We start from the raw sequence: 23982 nt of genomic DNA on the forward strand, positions 1-23982 counted from the left end.
TCTCAGTCCCCACTAACTACCTGGTCCTGGTAGATCATTTCCTCGCGGCAAACCTGCTGCCTTCTATACTGGTGGAAAAATCAACATTAATGTCAACCTGTAGGGTTTACTCCTAAACCTAGAACTGAAATCTCACGTTTCTCTTATTTCCCACAAGAAATATAAATAGCACCCATCAGGTCACAGAAGGTGACATCTCCTCCATTGACTGATTGCTCAATCAGACCGCAATCCCCCATAAATGCCTTCTCTACTAATCCCCGAGTCTTGCGACTACATCTGACATCTTACCAATAATACTCTAAAATGATCTCGACCTCCCTCTCAAGTGATGCCTCTTCGGACTCACTCATAGCCCTTAGGCCTAAATCCCCATCGCGTCCAAACTCCACCAATCAATCCTGACCGAACAACCGGAGAATCGCAAGCATCATTTGCTAAGAACCATGGTACTCATCCAATGACATCTCTCCTCAATCGGCAAGAATATATGGTACTCGAACTATAACATCACCTCCTCAATTTGCTAAGATGCATGGTACTCGAACCATGGCATCACTTCCCAATCTGATCCGATGTATGGTACTCGAACCATAACATCACTCCTCAATCTGCTCTGATGTATGGTACTCAAACCATAACATCACTCCTCAATCTGCTCCGATGTATGATTCTCGAACCATAACATCACTCCTCAGTCTGCTTCGATGTATGGTACTTGAACCATAAAATCACTCCTCAATCTGCTCCGATGTATGGTACTCGAACCATAACATCACTCCTCAATCTGCTCCGATGTATGGTACTCGAACCATAACATCACTCCTCAGTCTGCTCTGATGTATGGTAATCTAACCATAACATCACTCCTCAATCTGCTCCGATGTATGGTACTCGAACCATAACATCACTCCTCAGTCTGCTCTGATGTATGGTACTCTAACCATAACATCACTCCTCAATCTGCTCCGATGTATGGTACTCGAACCATAACATCACTCCCCAGTCTGCTCCGATGTATGGTACTCAAACCATAACATCACTCCTCAGTCTGCTCCTTATAACCTTTAGAATACTCCCTGCATCGAGTATGGGTCCTATACTTTCGGTAGTACGGCCCATACTACCTGCCACATCTACCCATACTTTCCATACGGACCATCCCAGAGCTTCTAAGTAGCTGCTCAGCCTTCTTGTTCACCAATTCCGTCACACGTGCTCGATCCTCAGTGAAATGCTCTACTCCGCCAGCGTACTCATCTGGCTAAGGTTACTCCCTAGGCTCTTCCTTGGTCCTCTCACTTCTCCGCCATCAGCTGTTGAAGCGCTCCTAATGATGCTAACCATCTACCTCCTGAATATCATCATATTCACTCGGTAGCTGACTCCCATCATCGAGAGTTCCACAAAGCACGAAGCAAGCAGCATTCGGGCATCAAAGAATACATAGAACTCACTCCGGGTGATGGCTCCGCTTGCTCTGCTCATTCTCCAAAGTACCACCGAACTCTGCAACTCTACCCCTCACGGGTTCTAACTATTCTCTCGATAAGCACCACTATACTCATCTAGGCGTCTCTCCTAGATTACTCCTCTACTCAAATCCCCTAGAAGGATTCCAACTGAATACTCTAACTCATACTCAAAAGTGCATCACATATAACAACAACTCCTACGCTAAGGCATCACAAATCAGGCCACCCTAGTCCTAAGATATGAAATACCTAGCCTATCTCTAGAATTCATAATATCTCATAAAATGTATCATAAATATCTCAATCACAAAAGTAGAGGTATTTTGGGAAATCACCGTTCGGGCTCTGGCTGATTGTACACACTGCTCTTTCTCGCTTTCTCTTTGAACTCTTATTCACATTTAGAAAATCATTTCTTTGAAAACTTTTCTTACTTCCTCAGTTTGAGTCCAGATTTACCCGAAGGTGCATCTGAATCCCTCAAACCAAGGCTCTGATACCAACTTGTAACACCAAAATTTTCAAAACAAAATTTTCATTTAAAATAGTTTATCTCTTCATAAAAATCTCCTTTTTGTTTTAATTACAATACATGACTCTTTTGTTCAATCACTTAATAAACTAGGATCCTCAAAACATACATTTCCTCTGGTGTGTACAATCGAGCCGGTACCATCCCATGATCCTGAGAAAACCTGAAACACATAACACAAAACCTTGTAAGCATGAAGCTCAGTGAGTTCCCCAAAATACCACACATATCACATACTAGCCACTCGAGGCTATAACTCTGCGGTCCCTTGGGCTATAACTTTGTGGACCCTCTGGTCGTAACTCTATGAACCTCCCGGTTCTAACTCTGATATACTTTGATATACACACGTCATAAATCACATAGAAATAATGCAGTGCAACACATCACATAGATAGCATACAATAACTCTGTCACATAACTCTAATTACCTACTCAAGGTAAAGTATAGTGAGAAGACTCACCTTGGATATCTCGGTAAATCTCTGACTTGGTAGAAATATGGTCTAGCCTCCGCCTGATCACATAAGGTAAATACTCTCATAAATATAACTCTCGAGACTAGACTCAACTCTCTCTTGGCATCCTCAGAAGGGTAAAAGACCATTTTTCCCCTCTCTTGGCTCAACGGCCCCATTGTTGACCAAACCCTAAAAGTCAACAAAGGTCAACGGTCAAACTTTGACCCAACTCGTCGAGTTCACTTAGGCGACTCGGCGAGTCTACACATGTCCACTATCTCTCTAGTCTCGCTTGGCTCATCGAGTCTTTCCCCTTGCTCGACGAGCTACACCTGGGATGAATCGTGGGGCCACCCCGACTGAACTCGCCGAGTCGCAAGATCAACTCGGGCAAGTTCCACCTTGAACTCCAGTCCTCTATCCCCCCTCTGAATCATTGAGTCATTTCCCCCAACTCGGAAAGTTACTCACTGAGTGACTTACAGGAAACCCTAACCTTACTCGCCGAGTCTGCACTTGGACTCGGCGAGTTCATGCCATGCATAAACTCAATTGGCCTCTTGAGGTCAGATCTGTTCCTTTAATCCATAGATTTGACCTTCCCAAGCCTGATAATCAAGTAAAGCTCGGATCTTGACACTCATGTGACGTCTAGGTTTATTTGGTGATTTAGCCACAAAAACAACACCCTAAGATCATTACCTCCATAGCTCAACATAAAGCAAGTTGGAATAAGCTCTTTAGACCACTATGGGTCCAGATCTGAAGTCTCAATATGAATAGGGTCCATATTCTCACAATTCATTCCAATAAAGGACATAAAAACTCTACATCTATGGATTCCTTCAACAAAACATATAAAGGGGCGATATAATACCTCAAAGATGAAGTCTTTTGCTAGAAAGCCCCAGATGCACAACCTCCTTGGTCTCCTCTAAGCTAGAATCACCTCCTCCTTGCAAGAATGAACCACAAATATCAAGAAATGGCTCCTTTCTTCTCACAAACGCTCTAGCTCTTTTAGGGTTTCTCTCTGGGGTTTGGTAGCTGCAAATGACAGCCATAAGGGCCTTTAAATAGGTCCCAAACCCGGTAAACTAGGGTTTCATAAAATAGCGCGGACTCATTGAGTCCACTCATGAACTCTCCGAGTCCGGTCATTAATCCGGATGAGATTCGCGACCTTACACGGCGAGTCTAAGCACCAACTCGCCGAGTCCCTCCACAAACTCCAAAATAAATGAATCAATGTAACACCGTGAATTTCCAAAACAATTTTTCACATTTTATAAAAACATAATTCATTTAATATTTATAAAAACACCCATGTTTGAAATTCAATCCATGTCATACAAAAATCCCAAGATCTCATAACATAAAATCACGTGTGTGTGTGTGTGTACTGATCAAGCCGACGCCTTCCCACAGTCGTCACTAGTACCTGAAACAAATAACACCAAACACTGTAAGCACAAAGATTAGTGAGTTCCCTAAAATACCATATATAACACATATTATCCACTCGAGGCTATAACTCTATGGGTTCGTGCACCCAAACTTTGTGAACCCTCAGGTTTAAACTCTGTAAACATGCACATCATAAATCACATAGAATAATGCAATGCAATGCAACACATAACACATATATAGCATACAAACACTGTATCAAATACTCTAGTTACCTACTCAAGGTATAGTATAGTGAGAAGACTCACCTCGTGTATCTCGATAACTCGCAAATCCCTGAATCACTCGTGCTCGATCCCCCAAGCTATAATCTTCCTATAATACAATATATCTATAATTAACACTTTTAAAACTAAGGTTGACCAACCCTATCAAGTCAACACTGGTCAACTCTGGTCAACGGTCAACTTTGACCGGACTCGGCGAGTGCACCAAAGCGACTCGGCGAGTCTATACACGTTCACTGACTCCCTCGGATCCTCTCTTGGCACATCGAGTACTTCCCTAACTTGACGAGTTCCACCTGGCATGAATAGCGGGGCAACCACGACTCAACTCGCTGAGTCTCAAGAACAACTCGGCTAGTTCAGGCTTGACTCAGCTCCATATTGACTCTCCCTGACTCACTGGGTCATCCCCCAACCCGGCGAGTCTACTCGTTGAACACTTTACGTGAAACCCCAACCCTACTCGCTGAGTCTCAAGAACAACTCGGCGAGTTCATGCCATGCACAAACTCTATTGACCTTCAGACATAAGATCTGCTTTCCCAAACCATAGATCTGGCCTTCCTAAGCATGAATGTCACGTAAAGTTCGAAACTTGATGCTTGTATAACCCTCACAAGGCATCAAAAGGAGATTTGGTCCCAAAAATAACCACCTAGGTTCAATCTTAACTTATTGCCACCTGGCAGCACAAGGGCCTACCATTTCTTCCAAGTAGTTATGAAAACAGTTGAGAACTCATAGAACTCACATGTGTAGTCAACTTACACTGGAATGGGCACATAAGAAAGAATATGTCAACACGACAGGTTACAAACCTCAAGTCGTGTGCTAGTGATAAACAATACCCTTGATTAGTTCTTGAAACTTTTCAAGATCATTAAGACTCCCACTGACATCTTGACTTATAAGATTCTCTTGTCAAGAACCATTCCTTGACAAAGAAAATATTCCGGAGTTAGTGTGGATTCTTATCAAGACAAACACTTCACACATTTGTCCTTATTTGGTCAAAATTTTATCCAAAACATCACAACTTACGAATTTCAAACGCACAAGAGTAAGAAAATATTTTACTCTACATTTAACAAGTGTTATAAATGTTCTTAAGATTATGTCACTCAAGTTACAATCTTGGAGTATGACTCTAAGACTTGTTTTTGGAACGAAGTATGATTTATCTTTCGATTCAACCATTTCAACAATTCACGATTCCTCTTCTTAGTCAAACAAATGCACTATGATGTCCTTAGAGGATCAATTGTGATATGATTTCATAATCAATAAGATAATCATAAAACACGATACTAAAGTACTCTCCCATCTTTTCAGATTTGAGAAACTTTTATCTTTCTGTCTAATTTGATTCTTCTCATTCGTTCTGTCATACATTGAAACTTTTCCAATGTTTCAGAATTATACTTAAACTTGTAAGTATTACCATATTTACTAAAATTTAGTAAATCATGACAAATAATCTAATCTATCTTTGTGGTGGACCTTATCAGCGCACAACAAATTGTACTCGATCTCCTAGTCTGTCGCTTGACTCACATATACATATGAACAAGGAATTAGTCTTAATTTCCTAAAGATGAAAATTCTCATTCATCATACAATACAAGTTGCATAATTCCAAGTTTCTATCCAACTGAAACTTGGGTGATGAAAATCTTTCCTTATTTGGTAAATTATGACACTACCACAAATGAAAGAATCAAATCCATTTTCCAATATTACTATCAATGGCATCATATAAACAACAATTTTAACAAATCCCATTGTAAGGATACTTAAAAATAAATAAAATCAAAAATATTCTTTTATTTAAAACTTGCGGAAAAACTTATCCTTACAATGAAAATGCATATGAGAAACATGTTGTTATCTAAACTCTTAAGTAGCAGCTCAATATCCTGATCTTCAGATCATACGATTGAAATTCATCTCTTCACGATTAGAATTAGCTTACTCTTCCTTTAAGCTTCCTTTCTTCGATTCTACAAAACATCAAAATGTGACCTAGTCAAATCATGTAATAAGAATCTCTAAATAGGAACTTAGTAAAGTTAGATAATGGATTTACCTAAAGCATAGTCAAATTTGTTGACTTTTACCATCCTTATCGACTTTCAGCTAAATCGGGCAGCTTCGCAACCAATGCCCCTTCATTTTGCAATGGACTCTTTACTAATGGTACACAGGACTATCTCAGACTTACCCTTTCTCTTTACCATTCGGTCAACAGGGTTGACTATGGCTGATCGCTTTCCATTGGGAAGAGAAGACTTTTTTGGGCTTCCAATGTTTCCATTGTCAACGTCCATGAAAGTTTAGGGAGTAGATCTTCCAATCAAATTCTCTTTACCAGTAACCTAAATCATTTATGATTCAGAAGCAACAAGCAAATATGTAAGATCAATAAGGGTCATGTCATGATCTGTCATTAGGGAGTGACTGAATAACCAAGTCAACAGCCAGCTACCTCGAGACTTCGACACCTAACTTTCCCAGCTTGTCAAAATGTGACTTCATCTCCAAGACGTTAGCCCATATAGACATTGCTTGCCAGTATGGATTGAGTGACCTTGAACTTTTCAAGAACCTATGGGTTAAGAGAATAATTAGAGGAGGTGGAGGAAGAGAAGTATGATTTCCATGATAAAATCACAGGACATCATCTTCATTAGGAAAGCTTGTTCCAAGAGATTTAGGAAGATCATAGTTGTCTGAACCAGATGTCTACAATGGGAGAAATTCATGTTACTTGATCTAAGTCCTTAATATAACACCCAATCTAAAATATTAAGGCTAGGATCCAACACAATATTTCATAACTTGGAAAAGGGATGTCATAATCCAAGTTAAAAAATATTTGAAGATGGCCAAATGGCGATTCACCAATTTCCACCATGAAAACCTAATAGGGTATTGGGTTTTAATTGGATTGAAACTCCTAGATCTTTTGAGATTCATTGAACTTTTCAATGTCATGTTTAAATTTCGATTGCGCTGTAACACCCCGTTCTTCGAGTGTTCAATTATAAGTCCCTGAGATTTAACAGAAAGGTAATTCTGGTCCCTTTCGAGAAACGGGTTCATCCGAGAAGGTTTCGGGTGGGTGTATGTGTTGAAAGTATTGGGCTTCTCGTCACCCTCGTATGAATGTAAAGTTATCTGAGAATGGGTTTAGATTGGAGGAGTTGCGGTGCCTCGAAGTTGATCATTGTTTATAGTCCTTTGCGGAATAAGAAGGAAAGGGTCCCATGCATGCATGCATGCTTTTGGTTTTGGAAGGTGGCTGGGTACGCCCAACGTAAGCTGGACGTACGCCCAGCGTAATGGGTCGAATGGTTGCGGGTAGCCGGGTGAGTACGCCCAGCGTACCAGGGAGGTACGCCCAACGTACTCTCAGAAAACCCCAAACCCTATTTTTAGGGTCAGCCACTATATAAGGAACATGTTGGTTCACCCCTCAGCCTCCTTATGCTCGTCTTCAACCTCAGAGAAACCCTAGAAGTCGTATCCTCTCATATTTGGGTGTGTTTGACCTTGGAAAGCTATTGTTGGCAAAAGAAACGCTTGAAGGAGAAAAGGGAAGTTGTCAAAGAAGAAGAAGAACGTGTGGAGCTTGTAGATCTGAGAAAATACCATCCTTTGGAGCTGGTTTAAGGTATAAAGTTTCTTGCTTGACCTTCATATGGCATAGATCTATGTATTTTGAAGCTTTGTTATCATTCTTGTCCCAAAAGTCTTCATCTTGTTGCATAGTTCGATTTGGTCAAGTGTATCTATCCTTTCAGACCTTTGGAGAGGTCTTGAGTGATAAAAATGAGGTCCCAAGGGTTGTAGTTATTCCATGTATGAGTTATATGGGTCTTAATGGATTAAGACCTTGGATTAAGAGCTTAAGGACGTCCCAAGTGATAAAGTCTGAGACTTTATGATTTCTAATCATATTTGGCCTATGGATCTGTAGTTTGGGCTTAAGAGCTTAAGCCATTAAGATGTTAAAAAGGACTTAATGGATCTCGCAGTTACACCCCGCGTAACATTCGAGTATGCCCCGCGTAGCGGGCCAGTGCCCCGTTTTATGTTGGCGATCATTGTAGTATGCCCCGCGTACCAAGGAGAGTACGCCCAGCGTACTCCTCCTGTGGACTTTCTTTTGGGCTTTTATGTTGGGCCATTTGTGGGTTGTTGGTGTTTGGGCCAAGTCTGGAAAGTATGAATAAAGTATTTTGGGCCCAATTAACATTATGGATAGTGGATCTAGGCCCATTTGGTGAGGTGGGCCCAATTTGGTTAATTGGGCCAATGTTGGACTTTGTGTGAGATTGGGACTTTAGGTCTTGGCCCGATAAGTGGAAGTATGATTGACCTTATGTTTATTTTTGTGATGATGGTTAGTTCGCGATTTGCGGTGAGTTGGTGGTTCGAGAGTTGGCTTCTTCGGTTCAGAGTATCGGCAATCGCGAGGTGAGTTATCCTCACTATATCGACAGGGTCTACAGCACCAAGGCCGACCCTTTACTGGATGGAAATTTGGGTAGTTGTTTGTTATGGTATTGCTTGGTATGGGCCGGAAGGCATTATGATATGGGCCGGAAGGCATTCTATGTTATGTGGACCGGAAGGTCATGGCCTGGAAAGGCATGTGTGTGTAAGTAGTATTTTTGGCTGAGATGTAGGGTGATATTATGGTCGTGATCGGTTAGGTCGGTATCCTGGTTAGGGTGATGATATGTTATGTGATCTGTTTGATTGATTTGTTGACTGTGAACTGTTATATGATTGAATGTTATGTACACAGGGTTGTTTGGACTGGAGTTTGACCCGATATGCATGGCTGTTCTATGTTCCGTTATGTTATGTATGCTTTTTAGGTTATGGGATGGAAGGCAATATGTTATGGGCCGGAAGGCAATATGTTTTGGACCGGAAGGTCGTGGCCTGGAAGGGCGTATATGTGGTTGGTATTTTGGGGGCATCTCACTAAGCTTTCGGGCTTACAGTTGTGGTTTAATGTTTTTCAGGTACCTCAGGAGGCTGTGGCAAGGCAAAGGCGTGATCGTACCGTTCCTCGTGTTTATGTTTTATGAAATGAATCTGGGAATACTCTGATAAATAATGTATTGAAAACCTTTTTGTAATAATGTTATTAAAACAGATTGTTTTGAAAAGTTTAAATTATGTTGAAATTTTTGGTCGTTACAAGTTGGTATCAGAGCCTTGGTTTGAGTGAATTGGAGGAACACTCGTATGACTCCAGTCTCAAATCGAGGAGGGTTTTAAAAAGAGAAATTAAAATGGTTTCAAATTAAGTAAAAGGAGGACGCGGAGGTACGATCAGCCGGAGCCAGTAAGTAACCCCAAATTACCATTCATGATATTTGTCTTATTGAGCTTGATAGAACAGCATGCTAGTGATAAGCTAGGGATCTTCAGGATTTCATGATAATGTTGCCTGTTATGTGATGCCTGCTAGCCTAGGGTTTTCCTCTGCTTGAGATTTCCAGTGTTCCTCTTTTAGTGAGGGTAGAGCGTTGTTATGTATGTTTTCACTAGGGTGTTGTGGAAGTACTTCATACAAATATGGGTAGGTGTAGAAGATAGTATGGGCCCGTACTATTGAAAGCACAGGACCCATACGCGTATCAGGGAAACCATGACCTCTAGGGTTGGGTTGAGAGTTGGTTCCCAGGATAGTGGGAAGTGTCTGAGGTTTTGTGGGTTATTTTCAGTATGGAGATTTCGAGGCATGCTGGTAGTGGATCCGGGTCAGGATCGGGTGCAGGAGAAGGAGTTGCGGACGGGTCAGTACCGCCCGAGGTTATCGGTCAAATGAGTACACCCGAGTTGGATGCGAGGATTCGTGAGATCCTGGATGATGAGGTTGCTGCTTTCTTTCGGGCTGAGTTGCCGGAAATGTTTGGGTCGATCAAGACCGCCATGGTGGAGTGTTTTGATGAGCGCTATGCGGCTCTCACGAAGACGGCTGCCGCAGCAGCGGGGGGAGGAGCTAGTAGGGGTTTTCACTATCGGGACTTCGATAATACGGAGCCTCCCACCTTTGATGGATTTCAGGATCCGATCGTTGCTATGAGATGGTTATCAGACGTGGCGGGGTGTTTCTTCACGTGTTCATGCACTGCTAATTAGAGGGTGAGGTGTGCTCTGAACCTGTTAAGGCTCGGGGAAAAGGATTGGTGGAGATTGACCACGGGGTCATACTCGGATGCACAGAGGGCTGCGATTTCATGGGATCAGTTGAGAGAGATGTTCAGCACTCGTTATGTTCTGCAGGTCGAGAGGGAGAGGTTGGTTCAGGAGTTCCTAGAGCTGAAGCAGGATACAGAGTCGGTGATGGAAATCACCAAGATGTTTTCTGAGAGGGCAATGTTTTGCCCTGCGTTCGCTTCGGAGCAGGCTCAGATGTACCGATATCTGAGTATGCTAAAGAGGGACATCAGACAGTTTGTGTCCGCGCAGAGGTGCGAGAGCTTGTTGGAGTTGCAGGAGGCCGCCAGGCGATGTGAGTTAGAGATTGAGCTACATTTGCGTGAGCTGAGGCAAGCTCCGGTTCAGTCACAGCCGGCGACGAAATGGTCTAAGACCGTTGATTCCAGGATGGGAGATCAGGTCAACCACGTTTGTGGAAAGTGTAGGAGGGGCCACGCTGGAGTTTATCGGTCCGGTGGTGCATGTCGCAAGTGCGGAAAGGAGGGGCACTATGTGAGGGATTGTCGGCAGTCAGTGCCGGTTTGGGATTTGAGGATACGTTATCATTGTCACCAGGTTGGACACTTGAGGGTCAACTATCCACAGCTTGCTGCAGGACCGGTGCAGGCTCCAGCACCGGCCACGTTGAGGATCACGGGTGGAGGTCAGAGTGGAGCGGAGCCCCAAGGGCTTAGGGTCGTGCTTTTCAGCTTGCAGCGGAGGAGGTTAGAGCAGTGCCGGATGCAGCTGCGGGTATGTTTCTTTCTTGTTATCTTGTTGAATTATGATTTTTGTGGAGTATCGTTTATCTGCTAGTCTCGTTGGATGGATTTGTGTTTCGGGGTTTCGTTTTGGTATCCGTTGTTCCTTGAGGGTTTGGCATGGTCATGGATTTGTGTTTCGGGTTTTCGTATTGGTATCCGTTGTTCCTTGAGGGTTTGGCATGGTTATGTATTAGTGTATCGGGTTTTCGTTTTGGTATCCGTTGTTCCCTGAAGGTTTGGTATGGTTATAGTTGGTGTTTCGTGCTATCGTTGGCTATCATTCGTGAGGGTGATTAGTGGAGATATGGCTTTGGTTGAATGTCGGGTAGCATCTTCAGTCTGAGGAGTGGTTAGCTTAGGAATGAGTACTTTTGAACGGATTGATCAGTGTGGAAATATGTTTTGCGAAGGTTGCTAGTGCTAGTGGGAATCAGTCTGCTTGTAAGCGTTGGGGTTTGTGCAAGGTTATTTTGGGAGGTCGGTGTTAGCAGCCGGTGGTTGATAGTCAGTGCCCTAAGTGGGGGAGAATTGGAAATTCTCCGGATGATCGATAGACTTGAGAGGTTGTTTAGCTGCTTGGGTTTCGGCGGTATTTCTTTCAGCTGAGAGCAGACTGGTATGGGTGAGTAGCAGGCGTACGGGGCATATTACAGACCTATGGCATTGATTATGTAGGACCTGGGATCAGGCTGAGATCGAGTATGTATGATAGAGATAGAGTTCGGAACCCCTGAGGGGCTAGAATAGTATGCAGGGGAGGATTTACCGGAGAGATAACTAGGAATGATGAATGCTAGTTGAGCGGTCCGGATAGAATGAAGGCCGGAAGGCGTACCAGTCAGACCAAAGGCTCGGGGGACGGTCCAGCCAGACTGAGAGCCCTGGAGGGCGGCCCAGATTGGCTGAAGGTTTTGAGAGTGGTCCAGATTGACTGAAGACCTGGTGAGGTGGCCCAGTCATGCTGAAGACTCTATAGGTATTATCATATCGGTTCGAGGAAATGGGTTGGGTGTGTTGTGATGTGTTAGCATTAGGAGGTCTGGCCTTAGGTATTGATTGTGAGTAGCAGAGGTGGTGCATGGACTCGAGAGTCCTTGCGAGCAGGTTCAGGACATGTATGTCTCATGGTTAGCGGTCTTGCTAAGGGAATGTAAATCCACGGAAGTGGAAGCAGCAGTGCAGGTTTGCAATGGGAGTGGCCCAATTATGGACATTGAGCACCAAGATTTCGGCAGTGGTATTGAGCACATCCGGGTTGGATGGTTGCTAAGGCTCGGCAGGAACGAATGAATGGAATTTCGGAATTTCAGATAGATTTGTTTATGTGGTAAATATGCATCCAGAAGGATGTTTGGAAGTGTCATCAGTGTATCGGGGTTTTCCTAACCTGAGGACACTAGAGCCAGTTTGGTGCGGTTATGAGATTGCGATGGAGAACTCGTGGGAGTTTCTCTAGGGCTAAAGCTCATTTCATTCGTTCGGCAAGAAAGGTAAGTTGGGTTTCGGATCTCGATGGTCGAGTCTTGGGAAGCCTGGTCCAGTGAGTGCTAGGCGGAGCATTGCAGCGTTAGTTCGGAGTAGAGTTGTCGCAGGCTTCGAGGGCAAAGCGTAATTTAAGTGGGGGAGAATTGTAACACCTCGTTCTTCGAGTGTTCAATTATAAGTCCCTGAGATTTAAGAGAAAGGTAATTCTGGTCCCTTTTGAGAAATGGGTTCATCCGAGAATGTTTCGGGTGGGTGTATGTGTTGAAAGTATTGGGCTTCTCGTCACCCTCGTATGAATGTAAAGTTATCTGAGAGTGGGTTTAGATTGGAGGAGTTGCGGTGCCTCGAAGTTGATCATTGTTTATAGTCCTTTGCGGAATAAGAAGGAAAGGGTCCCATGCATGCATGCATGCTTTTGGTTTTGGAAGGTGGCTGGGTACGCCCAGCATAATGGGTCGAAGGGTTGCGGGTAGCCGGGTGAGTACGCCCAGCGTACCAGGGAGGTACGCCCAGCGTACTCTCAGAAAACCCCAAACCCTATTTTTAGGGTCAACCACTATATAAGGAACATGTTGGTTCACCCCTCAGCCTCCTTATGCTCATCTTCAACCTCAGAGAAACCCTAGAAGTCGTATCCTCTCATATTTGGGTGTGTTTGACCTTGGAAAGCTATTGTTGGCAAAAGAAACGCTTGAAGGAGAAAAGGGAAGTTGTCAAAGAAGAAGAAGAACGTGTGGAGCTTGTAGATCTGAGAAAATACCACCCTTTGGAGCTGGTTTAAGGTATAAAGTTTCTTGCTTGACCTTCATATGGCATAGATCTATGTATTTTGAAGCTTTGTTATCATTCTTGTCCCAAAAGTCTTCATCTTGTTGCATAGTTCGATTTGGTCAAGTGTATCTGTCCTTTCAGACCTTTGGAGAGGTCTTGAGTGATAAAAATGAGGTCCCAATGGCTGTAGTTATTCCATGTATGATTTATATGGGTCTTAATGGATTAAGACCTTGGATTAAGAGCTTAAGGATGTCCCAAGTGATAAAGTCTAAGACTTTATGATTTCTAATCATATTTGGCCTATGGATCTGTGGTTTGGGCTTAAGAGCTTAAGCCATTAAGATGTTAAAAAGGACTTAATGGATCTCGCAGTTACACCCGGCGTAACATTCGAGTACGCCCCGCGTAGCGGGCCAGTGCCCCGTTTTATGTTGGCGATCATTGCAGTACGCCCCGCGTACCAAGGAGAGTACGCCCAGTGTACTCCTCCTGTGGACTTTCTTTTGGGCTTTTATCTTGGTCCATTTGTGGGTTGTTGGTGTTTGGGCCAAGTCTGGAAAGTATGAATCGAGTATTTTGGGCCCAATTAACATTATGGATAGTGGATCTAGGCCCATTTGGTGAGGTGGGCCCAATTTGGTAAATTGGGCCAATGTTGGACTTTGTGTGAGATTGGGACTTTGGGTCTTGGCCCGATAAGTGGAAGTATGATTGACCTTATGTTTATTTTTGTGATGATGGTTAGTTCGGGATTTGCGGTGAGTTGGTGATTCGAGAGTTGGCTTCTTCGGTTCAGAGTATCGGCAATCGCGAGGTGAGTTATCCTCACTATATCGACAGGGTCTACAGCACCAAGGCCGACCCTTTACCGGATGGAAATCCGGGTAGTTGTTTGTTATGGTATTGCTTGGTATGGGCCGGAAGGCATTATGATATGGGCTGGAAGGCATTATGATATGGGCCGAAAGGCATTCTATGTTATGTGGACCGGAAGGTCATGGACTGGAAAGGTGTGTGTGTGTGTAAGGGCGTATATGTGGTTGGTATTTTGGGGGTATCTCACTAAGCTTTCAGGCTTACAGTTGTGGTTTAATGTTTTTCAGGTTCCTCAGGAGGCTGTGGCAAGGCAAAGGCGTGATCGTACCGTTCCTCATGTTTATGTTTTATGAAATGAATCTGGGAATACTTTGATAAATAATGTATTGAAAACCTTTTTGTAATAATGTTTTAAAAACGAATTGTTTTGAAACGTTTAAATTATGTTGAATTTTTTGGTCGTTACATGTGCCCTCTCAATTTTGTGACATGGATGTCGATGATCACAAACACGGTGTGAATAACCATGCAAATTAACTTGATACCCTTAATATTTATCACCTAAATAATGTGTCGGTTACCCATACGCGCTCCAACGATCTATGATAAACACTAAGTCACCTTTTTCCACTCTTAGTAATCCATGTTAGTGTGTCGGTTACCCACACACGATCCAACGATGACTTGGTATGGTACAAAGTATAATTTCATGGGTTAGCACCAAATTCACATTTTCCTAAAGTAACTAAGATTGGGCATTTAATAAAGTTTAGTTACTTTATATTTATCACTATACTTTTATTGAAAGGAGAATTAATGTCCTGTCAGACCCGTTCGTGTAACGATGTGAATTTTCAAAACAATTTTTCATTTCTTAAAAACATATTTTCATCCAAATCAACTATAAAAATCCATTGTATCATAATCATAATGCAAAACAGGTCAAATCCCAAAATCATAAATAAATCTTCCGACAGTGTGTATAGATCATGCTGGCGCCTTCCCACGGTCCTCACTAGTACCTGAAACACATAACACAACAACTGTAAGCATAAATGCTTAGTAAGTTCCCCAAGATACCACCTACACACGTACGCCCTTCCAGGCCATGACCTTCCGGTCCATGTGTCTCAAGGGACTTCCGTCCCGACCCAGTAAACCTTCCGGTCCTACCAGTGTCGACCTTCCGGTCCACATCACAATACCTTCCGGCCGATAACATAATGCCTTCCGGCCCATATCAAGCATAACATACATAGCACATACAAACAGTTAACTTAATCACATATAATGCATACATCTTATAACATATTCGGCCTTCCGATCATACATAGATACCCTTCCGGGTACAGTAAAGTGAGAAGAATCACCTCGTAGGAAGTTTAGAATCTCACGTGCTCGATATCTCCGATTCTCGAAATGACGACCCACCCCGCCTATTCACAAAGAAATATCATTCTAATTAATATAGGATTCCAAGACTAAGCTACACCCTTTTCACTAACCCACAGAGGGGTAAAATACCATTTCACCACTCCTTGACTCAAAGTCCACATGTTGACCAAAAACCCTAAAAGTCAACAAAAGTCAACAGCCAACAGTACGTGGGGCGTACCAGCTTTTGTACGCGGGTCGTATGTTACAACTAGAAATTTTGTGTCTTGTAATCTCTATACTCAAGTAAAATGTTGAATCAAAAACTTAAGAGCATGTGTGATGCTTATTATATGACATCAAAAATTTCAATCAAATACATCATACAAGTACTACAAATAGTCAACAAGCAATTGGAAAACCCTAGAAGTTCTTGTTTAGGTCCATTTTGGACTAGGACTTCCTTATTGGACTCAATGGACCAATAAGCTTCCAATTTGACTATCATGGGCTTAGAACCTTTAAATGGGCTCTAATTGGACCCACATTCATTTATTTCAACATTTTGGGCCATATTGGGCCTAGAATGAAATAAATTAAACATTATGAACCATAATTAACTTAAACTAGCCCAACAAAGTATAAAAATCACACTTATATCTTACAATCATCAAACCTAACTCTAATAATGGGCTTAGGGGCATTAAAGCCCAATACTCTCTTTTCTTTCCAAATTCTCAGCCCAAAGCCCAAATCCAAGAAGAAAGGAGTTGACTTCTTCATGCCACCTCACTTATATCCAACATATTTCCATGCCTGGACCAACATACATCTATGAATGTCAACTCAACCATTTCTCTCCTCTTTCTTCTTGACCTCGACCGAAAGCACCCACACACACACACTTTCATCACTCCTCACATATCAAACACTCTCCAAGAACACATCCCCTTTCTTCATAAAATTTTTGAGAAATAAGGGCAATCCAAAGAGATTTTTCACAAAAATCACCCTCCAAGGTAAGGTTATACTAAATTCTATGATGTAGGTTCCTTGATCTATCAAAAATCTCTTCTTAACTCATGAGAAATCATGATCTTGTATACTAGAAACACCTCAAGGCCGAGATCTTCATCAACGGTGCTAGGGCCGAAAAATCACCAAACTTTCTTCCATTTCTTCTCCAAAACCGAAACCACACCCTAAGGTGAGCTTCATACTCCCTATTTTTCTGTTTTATAAGTTTTGTGAGCGGGGGGGGGGGGGGGGAATACAAGTGAAAGTGTAGATCTATGTGTATTTGTATGCATTGTATGATTTCTATGCTTATATGTGTGTTTTTATGTGAATATGATGTTGGATCTAGTCAAAAGCTCCTAAAAATCGAGATTTACCTTTTGTTATATGTTATTAGCATTAATTTTATTACTACATACAATTTATTTCATGAAAAGTAACCAAGTTGTGGGATAACATCTTCTTTGGGCTAAAAACTCATTTTTGGGCTCAAAATGTTAAAAACATAAAATTAAAGGGCCCAAAATGACAAAACATGAATTCTGATGGATGTAATGAGTCAAAACAGATTGATAATGTATTTTCTGGAAACATACCATTTTGAGGGATTAAAAGTGAAATTTTAAGCATAATGGGCCAAAAATGACATTTTCGGCCCAACAAGGCCCAATATGCGATATTTTCAAAATTTAGGGACTGAAACTGTACTTTTCTGTAAAACAGGGAACTATTAGTGTTCCAAGTCCATTTCAAGGGTTAAAAATGCTTTTCACAATTAAAAAGGATCAAAGATGCAAAAAATTTCTAATTTTGGGCCAAAAATGTAAAAGTTGCGGAAATATGAGGTTACAGCCGTAAAAATTATATTTTGAGGGAGTAAAACTGCTTTCAAATGAACATGTGATGAAAAATATCATTTCGAACAAGTTTTGATATTAAAATGCTAAGAAAAATGGTTTAAGGACTAAATCGAAAATTATTTTATTCAAAGGGCTAAAAATGTAAATTTACAAAAAGAAAAGGGGTTGTAAACAAAAAAAATTCAATGTTTTAAATCCATAAATCCGTTTTGATAAAATACTGACACTGCGACTACCGACAAATCACATTACACATTCAACACCAAAAATCGTTATCAAACGAATTGATTCGGTCTCGAATCAATAACGAACCTGAAACTACTAACACGACGACAACTCGATACATACACAGAAAATTCGGGAATTTAATACACACGTGGGAATGCACAGACGTCGATACTCCATCTTTGGGCCCAAAAGTGTCAAATCTTGCTTGTTGGACCTAGCTAGCCCAATGACCTGATCTTTAGGCCCGAAGACATTAACCTTACGAGTTGTTGGGTCTTACATGATCCAACACAGCGTAAAAGGACTTTCAATGGTTGTTATACTATTGGTCCCCAAGGGTCCTTTGGTACTGCTAGTATAGTCGAGAATTCACCAAATGCGAGTCGGGACAAGGGTTCTTCGCATTCATTATAGCCTCGACCGACTAATGGGATTATTGAGATCTTCGTGCCCTCTCTTCTCCTCGGTCGTGGGGCTACATGAAGTCAGGGCGGTTGGGTTACATGAATAGTACGGGCGACGCCTAAGGGATCGTTAGTATAGTTGTAAACTGGTCGTTTGTGTAACGCGTGTTTATAACAATTCACCATGCGCAATAATCCAATGTCGCCTGGAATCAATGACTTCACATACCGCGATGGTACAACAACTATACGGAATTCAAAGTGTTAGGAAAACATCGGGTTTTCCTAGGGTTATTCAATACACACATTTACGAGATGTACACCAATTTTAATAAATTCTTTTTACAATTATAGAAACAAACAAGCATACTTATGGATCTTCACAAACTTTTCATTAATTCTTTTTAGAAAATATCGGATTTTCTGGTAGTTTCAAAACAATACAAAACATTGCCTTTCAAACACCGCTTATGAACTCACCAACATTTCATATGTTGACGTTTTTCAAAATACTTGTATTCTCAGGTAACAGGTAAACCAAGGGGAAAAATATACTCAGTGATGGCTTGCAGTTTGTTTATCTATTATCGAACAATTTCTTTTTGGGAATGTAATGTTAAAACAATGTACTAAGTGTAAACTCTACCAGTTGTACTATCTCAATGCATGGTGATGTATGTTGTTATGTTTCATATATATTCAATGTTATGGTATTCAATTGAGTCACGACAGCCCTTGGACGTTTCCACCGTCTGGTTCGGGGGTGTGACAGGTTGGTATCAGAGCTTTGTTTATAGTGAACTAGCATATCTAGCCACACATTGATATGCAACTATAAACTAAAAAGAGGGACTAACATAACTCTGAACAAAACAAGTAAATAAAACACCCTTCCTTGCATTAGGAATAAGAACATAACGCCGAACCAAACATGATAATGCTAGTATCTCGATTAATTCAGGACTGTTCTTAGTTGTATCAAGGGGTGGATGTAGCCTGATCAACTACATTCCCTCCAAGGTATAACTAATGCATGTCCCGATGAAATCGTGATATCTAGGGAACCTAAAACTATACCCCTTTAGCACCAAAAAGAGAACGCCTGTTTAGCTTATGCAATAGTGGTAGAGTCATAGGAAAATGAGAGCTTATTCGTATACCTTATCCCAGTCTTCATGGAGGAAGAGCAACAGGGCATTCAGTTCCACCAAGCCCTAGTGGCACACGGGATTCTTGAAGATGAACCAGAAGGGAATTAAGAGGGAGCCCACAACATCGAACCTGAAGAGTACATGGACACCGACTACGAGTTCGAGGAGACTGATGATGACATGGAGGAGGATCAAGCCCCGGACCCGGATCACATCGCATCTCCTGTTAGCGAGGTGCAACAGGATCACCACGCCCCACCAGTGAATCCAGTAAGGGAGAACCGCTCCCCAGAAGCCGAGATTGCCGCCCTGCGGCAACAACTGTTCGCCATGGAAGCACGTGCAGTGCAAGCAGAGCACGAGAGGGATAAGGTCATTGTAGACATGACTGAGATGGCTCAGCTGTTGGCTCAACACTTCGGCATATGATTCCACCGCTATATTAGAACGCAGATCGTCGCAGTTAGGGATAGAATTATCTTAGTAGATCATTAGGAACTATGCTATGTACCCTGACTCTATGTTTAAGTGACTACACTACTCATAGAGCCATTATGTTGTCGAACTAGTGTCACTCATGTATGCTCTTACGTGCAAAATTTTCCTGTATCAAATGCGGATAATATTAGTAAACTTATACGTGCTTTGTTATGATATTACAAATTGCTATGTGTTGAGAATTTATGATTGTATCTTAAATGGTAGGAGTGTTTAAGTTCGTACCACGCACTTAGTCAGTAGGATCGCAACCTCACGGAAACCACGTACACTCAACATCTTTCCGTTTCATGACAGAAAGATGCCCCTCCGACCTACTCGCGGAAACCCAGGACCAACCCCACCCAAAGTTGACTCAGCCGCGTTCCAGGCAGTTGTATCTGTTGCGGTCACTGCAGCAATGGCGCAAATTCATCAAGGGAACAATGGAGGAGTCAATGGGCAAGGGGCCGGAAGTTCGAACAACGGGATGAATCAAGGACCCACCAAAACATGTACCTACAAGGACTTCACAAACGCCAAACCACGAACTTTTAACAGCACTAGAGGAGTGATCACTCTGAAGCGATGGATCGAGAAGGTGGAATCGGTATTCGAGATATGCGATTGTCCTGAGCAGATGAAAGTGAAGTTCGCAGCCTGCACTTTTGTCAATCAAGCACTCACCTGGTGGAACGGACATGTGGAAGCCATGACACTCCTTGTAGCCAACACTATGTCATGGGCGGAGATGAAAGAAATGTTAATAGCGGAATACCGCCCACGAGGTGAGGTTCAGAAAATGGAGCAAGAGCTATGGAACCTCACTGTGTAGAATGCGAATATCGATGCCTACATATCGAGATTTAGTGAACTATCTCTGTTGTACCTGGGTATGATCACCTCGGAAGGAAAGAAGATTGAGCGGTTCATCTATGGACTAACATCACCAATTCAAGGAAATGTCATAGCTGCAAACCCTGAAACATTTGACAGTGCAAAAAGATTGGCAAAGAAGCTGCATGACCATAACAACAAGAAGGGTGAGAAGCCAGCAGAGGCTGAAAGAAAGAAGGAAGGTGATGGCAAGAAGGGGAAGAACCATAAGAGGAAGGGGCGTCACGACCCTGAGACCTCTAAAAAGTAGCAGACAGTGGCGGTTAACGTTGTCACCACACCGGTCCTAGCCACACCACATGCTCCAGCCTCAGCTGCATCAAATGCTCCCAAACCTTATTCCGGTAATCTTCCCAAGTGCAATAAGTGCGGTTTCCATCACAATGGAGAATGCAAGGAGTTTCAGTGCACCAGTTGCAATCGAAGGGGACACACTGCAAGGTACTGCAGGACTTACCCTCCCCAGAACCAACAACAGGGAAACAACAACAACAACAATCGCAACAACAACAACATCATCACCGGCGGCAGCAATGCAGGACCTAGCCACACCTGCTATGGGTGTGGAAGGACTGGGCATTTCCACCGCGACTTCCCTAACAACAACAATTCGGGAAACGGGAGAACAGGAAGGATGCTGACCATGGGTCAGGGAGAGGCAATTCAGTACCCCGTTGTTGTTACTGGTACGTTTCCCCTAAACCACACTTATGCATGCATCTTATTTGACACCGGAGCGGAGCGAAGTTTCATAAGCAATAAGTTTAGACATTTATTAAAGCAACAGCCCCAAAAGCTGTCACACCCCCGAACCAGACGGCGGAAACGTCCGGGGGCTGTCGTGACTCAATTGAATACCATAACATTGAATATATATGAAACATAACAACATTCGTCACCGTGCATCAATATATTACAACCAGCAGTGTTTACATGTCATTCATTGTTTAAACATTACATTCCCAAAAATTAAATTGTTTGATTCATACATAAATAAACTGCAACCGTCACTGAATATGATTTCCCTTGATTCACTGGTTCCCTGAGAATACAAGTATTTTGAAAAACGTCAACATATGAAATGTTGGTGAGTTCATAAGTAGTGTTTGAAATCGAATGTTTGTATTGTTTGAAAAACCACCAGAAAATCCGATATTTTCTGAAAAGAAAAGCTTTTGAAAAGGTTTGTGAAGATCCATAGGTATGCTTGTTTGTTTCTATACTTGTAAAAAAAATGTTCATTGAAGTTGTATGCATTTCAAATTTGTATGTATTGAAAACCCTAGGAAAACCCGATGTTCTCCAAGTTCCTTGAGTTACAAGAAATTACATTGAAACCATTGCATAGCGTATAGTGTCAGTCCCGGGCGACGTTGGAAGGTTCTCGAGCAGGATTATTTACTACAAACCCGCGTTACACAAACGCCCAGTTTATAGTTATACTAACGACTCCGAAGGCGTCGTCAGTACTAATCGCGTTATCCAATCGCCCTGACTAGGTGTAGTCCCACATCCGAAGAGAAAGAGGTCACGAAGACCCCGGTAACTCCATTAACCGGTTGGAGATAAAAATGTACGAGGGGTCCTCGACCCGCCTCGCATGAAATGTAGACCTTACTAGCAATACCAAAGGACCCTTGGGGACCGGTGGTATACAAGCCATTGAAAGTCTATTTACGTTGTGTCGGATCGGTAAAACCCAACACTCCGTAAAAAAAATGTCTTCGGGCCTTAAGATCAGGTCATTGGGCTAGCTAGGCTCAACGAACAAGATTTTACACTTGTGGGGCCCAAAGATGGTGCGTAGACGTCTGTGCACACTCGCATGTATATGTATTACCAAACGTTACTTGTATGAATCGTAGTGTCGTAGTGTTAGTAGTTGTAGATTTCTATTGGCTCGAGACCGAGCCAATTCGTTTAACAACGACTTTTGGGTATTGTAATGTATTGTATTTCGTCGATAGTCGCGGTGCAATTATTTGATCAAATTGTGTACATTGAACTAGCCTTGAAATATTCCTGTTTTCAGCCCCTCATTATTTGTAAAATTTACATTTTCAACCCTTTTTATTAAATACTTCCCGGTTTGGTCCTTAAACTATTTTTCTTGACATTTTAACACCAAAAATTATTGAAATTAATATTTTTCAGCATATTTTTCATAGAAAACAGTTTAAGTCCTTGAAAATGCAGTTTTCTCGGTTTTAATCCCTTCTTTTCGCAACTTTGACAATTTTGGCCCAAATTGGAAAATTTTTGCAACTTTGGTCCTTTTTAAATTTAAAAAGCATTTTAAACCTTTGAAAAGGATTTGGAACACTTATAATCTGCTGTTTTACAGAAAGTTACAGTTTTGGCCCTCCAAAACAGAAAAATTCGCATAATGGGCCTTATTGGGCCGAAATTTTCATTTTTAGCCCATTAAGCTTGGAATTTATGTTTTTAATCCCCTAAATGAGTATATTTCCAGAAATTTATTTATGGAAACTGTTTTGGCACACTTCATCCATCAGAATCTGTGAAATGTCAATTTGGGCCCTTATTTTTGCATTTTTCACATTTTAGGCCCAAAATTTGTGTTTTTAACCCAAAGAAAATTATTACTAAACCACTTAGCCATTTTTCTTGAAATACTTTGTGTTTAGAAATATATTTGAAGCTAAAATCATTTAACACAAGATATATCTCGGTTTTGATGGGTTTTAATGCTAGATCCAACATAAAAACACATAAAAGCATACATATAAGCATGGAAATCATACAAGGCATACAAAACACATATAGATCTACACTTTCACTTGTATTCCCCCCCCGCCCCACAAAACTCATAAAAACAGAAAATAGGGGGTATGAAGCTCACCTTGGGGTGTTGATTCGGTTTTGCAAGGAAAAATGGAAGGAAAAATGAAGTGTTTTTGGCCTTAGCTCCCTTTGATGAAGATCTCGAGTTTGAGATGGTTCTAGGGTGCAAGATCACGATTTTTGCATGGATTAGGAAGAGATTTTTGATAAATAAGGAATACAAGTCATAGATCCAAGCAAAACCTTACCTTAGATGATGATTTTTGTGGAAGAACTTCCTTGAATGCTTCCTATTTTTCGAGATTTTTGGAGAGGGAAGAAGGGAGTGTTCTTGAGTGAATCTAGAGAGGATTTGAGATATTTTTGTGGTGTGTATGTGTGTATGGCCGAGAGTGAGAGAGAGAAGGGAAGAAGAGGTGATATTTGAGGTGATGTGCATGGAGAAATGAGATTAATGCATGGATATCCTATGGGTAAAGATGAGGTGTCATTTGCAAGTCAATTCTCTCTTGGATTTGGGCCTTGGGCCAAGAATGTGAAGGGAAA

Source organism: Lactuca saligna, chromosome 9 (genome assembly GCF_052625555.1).
Source record: "Lactuca saligna cultivar CGN05327 chromosome 9, ASM5262555v1, whole genome shotgun sequence".
Classification (NCBI taxonomy): domain Eukaryota; kingdom Viridiplantae; phylum Streptophyta; class Magnoliopsida; order Asterales; family Asteraceae; genus Lactuca; species Lactuca saligna.